The sequence below is a fragment of the Penaeus vannamei genome, chromosome 15 (assembly GCF_042767895.1).
Source record: "Penaeus vannamei isolate JL-2024 chromosome 15, ASM4276789v1, whole genome shotgun sequence".
In the NCBI taxonomy this organism is placed as follows: Eukaryota; Metazoa; Arthropoda; class Malacostraca; order Decapoda; family Penaeidae; genus Penaeus; species Penaeus vannamei.
Window position 1 is genome coordinate 22,247,640 of NC_091563.1, and position 2,576 is coordinate 22,250,215.

Sequence of the window (2,576 nt, forward strand, 5' to 3'; positions counted from 1 at the left end):
ATGTTAATAACAATATTGGTATTAATAAAGATGTTAATAATAATGATGATAGCAATAACAATGATAATAATAATAATGGTGATGATAACAGTAGTGATCATGAGAATAATAATAAAGATAGTAACAAATAGCTAACTAAATACCTGAAGGTTTAAGTAACAGCAGCCCAAGAACAGTCTTGTTTGTATCAAAAAGAACAAAGAGGCAGAACGACGTAGAACATTTGTCGAACATTTGTCAAACATCTGTTGAACAGTTGTTGCACATTAGAAAACAACAAAATTCATTGTACCTAGATGTTTGTTTAGTATACCTTTGTGTGTGTGTGTGAAGGTGTGTGGGTTGGTGGGTGGATGTCGGGGGAGGATCTATGTGCGCGCGCGCCGTGTGTGTGTATTTGTAGTGTGTGTGTGTGTGTGTGTGTGTGTTTTCTGGGTGTGTTGTGTGTGCGTGTGTGTGTTATGAGTTTTTTGTGTGTTATGTGTTTTTTTTGTGTTGTGTGTTTGTGTGTGTGTGTTATGTGTTGTGTGCATGTGTGTGTTTGTACGCTGTGTATATGTGTGTGCTATGTGTGTTTGCGTTGTTGTGGTGTGTGTATGTCTGTGTGTGTGTGAGTGTGAGTGCGTGTGTGTGTGTGTGTGTGTGTGTGTGTGTGTGTGACAACACAACGTCGACGTCAGTAGAATTCAAAAATTATGAGAGATGTAAAAAAAGTAATAATAGATTGTATTATTCACAATATTCTTTCGTGCTTTTTTATACCCCATTACATTCACAATAATAGTGATCTATTTAATTTGTTATTTTTCTGTAATGGACATAACAGATGAAAATCGTATACTGAAAATATCATCGAAACGCTCTGACGTCACCTATTCCCCTCACCATATATCATCCCTTCTAGCTATCATCTCTATCACCTCTGCCACTCCCCATCCTTCAACTCTCCTTTCTTTCGCTTCCCCTCACCCGTACCCCTCTATATTATCTCCCACAGTACGTTTCTTCACCTCCCTCTCCTCTTTCCCTTCTTTCCTCTCTTTAGTCTTTCCCTGTTTCCCCCTCACTTCTTTCCAATCCCTGCCCTCCCTTACTTTTACCTCTTCTCTCTTCGCCATCATTACCATAAACACTTCTTTCTCTCCCCTTCCCCTCCCTCCTCTCCCTTATCCCCTTTCTACCACCATTACCATAAATCTCTATCTCTCCCTCCCTCTATCTTTCCATCACAATTATCATAAACTTCCTCCAGCCATCATGTTCTTCGACTTACCATAAATATTGGTGGACTCATGACCTGACCTGACCTCGTGGTGACGTTACAGTTGTGTGTGTTTTAGCGTGTGTCACATCTGTTTTATGTGCCTATCTTTGTGTTCAAAATTTTATGAAATGTGTTTGATAATTCTCTCTCTCTCTCTCACTCTCTCTCTCTCTCTCTCTCTCTCTCTCTCTCTTTCTGAAAGACTGAAAGGCCCGCAGACAGATACACCCATGCACAGAGAAAATAACACTACCGGAGATTCCGTCTTTTATCTCACAACAAACCCAAAACGCCACTCGTATCTATGATCATCTTGACCGGGAAAGAGGTTCAAAGTCCTTTCAGCCGGATTGATGAGTGGAGAATCCTTTATCGCGGGTTCAAGTTGTAGGAAGTAGTAGGATTTTGGAGGGTAATTGTGTTTGTTTGTGTTGTTGTTTTGTGGTTGTGACTGGATGTGGGTAGGGGTGTGTAGGTTTGAAGTGTGTGTGTGGTTCGGGTGAATACGTGTGTGTGTGTGCGTGTGTGTGTGTGTGTGTGTGTGTGTGTGTGTGTGTGTGTGTGTGTGTGTGTGTGTGTGTGTGTGTGTGTGTGAGTGCGTGTGTGAGTGAGTGCGTGTGTGTGTGTATTGTGTGTGTGTGTGTGTGTGTGTGTGTGGCGCGCGCTGTGTGTGTGTGTGTGTGTGTATGTGTGTGTGTGTGTGTGTGTGTGTGTGTGTGTGTGTGTGTGTGTGTGTGTGTGTGTGTGTGTGTGTGTGTGTGTGTGTGTGTGTGTGAGTGTGTCTGTGTGTGCTTGCGCGCGCGTTTTCATTCCGTAATTATTGCGCTTAACAAAAGAAAGAAACATTTGAAATACCACTTACGCTGCTTATTACATATACGAAAATAGTCAATCACCATTTCCCGTTTCTTTTATCACGTGCTGAACAATACAAAACAACTTCAGATAATGATAATGTGCAATAACTACTTTCCTAAAAGCTGTTAAAAATGAAATAAAAAGTTTACGTACGTGACTGTTTTCAGTTCTGCGCCTTGAGAATGAAAGAAATAGTATTTTTTGAAAACTTTTTTATACTGCACAATTGTTGGCCTCTTTTTGTTAAAACTTTCTCTACGCCGGTTTTGCATGGAACATAATTCCTCTCAGTACCAGTTCTAGTGTCAGTAACTTTTGTTCTTACCGTGGCTTTTGTCTTTGTCATAATTCCTTTTGTTATTAGTGTTATTATTATTGTTGCCATTACTAATATTATCCTTGCCATTTAACTTATCTTTATTATCATATAATAATTATTGTTATCATTATTTCT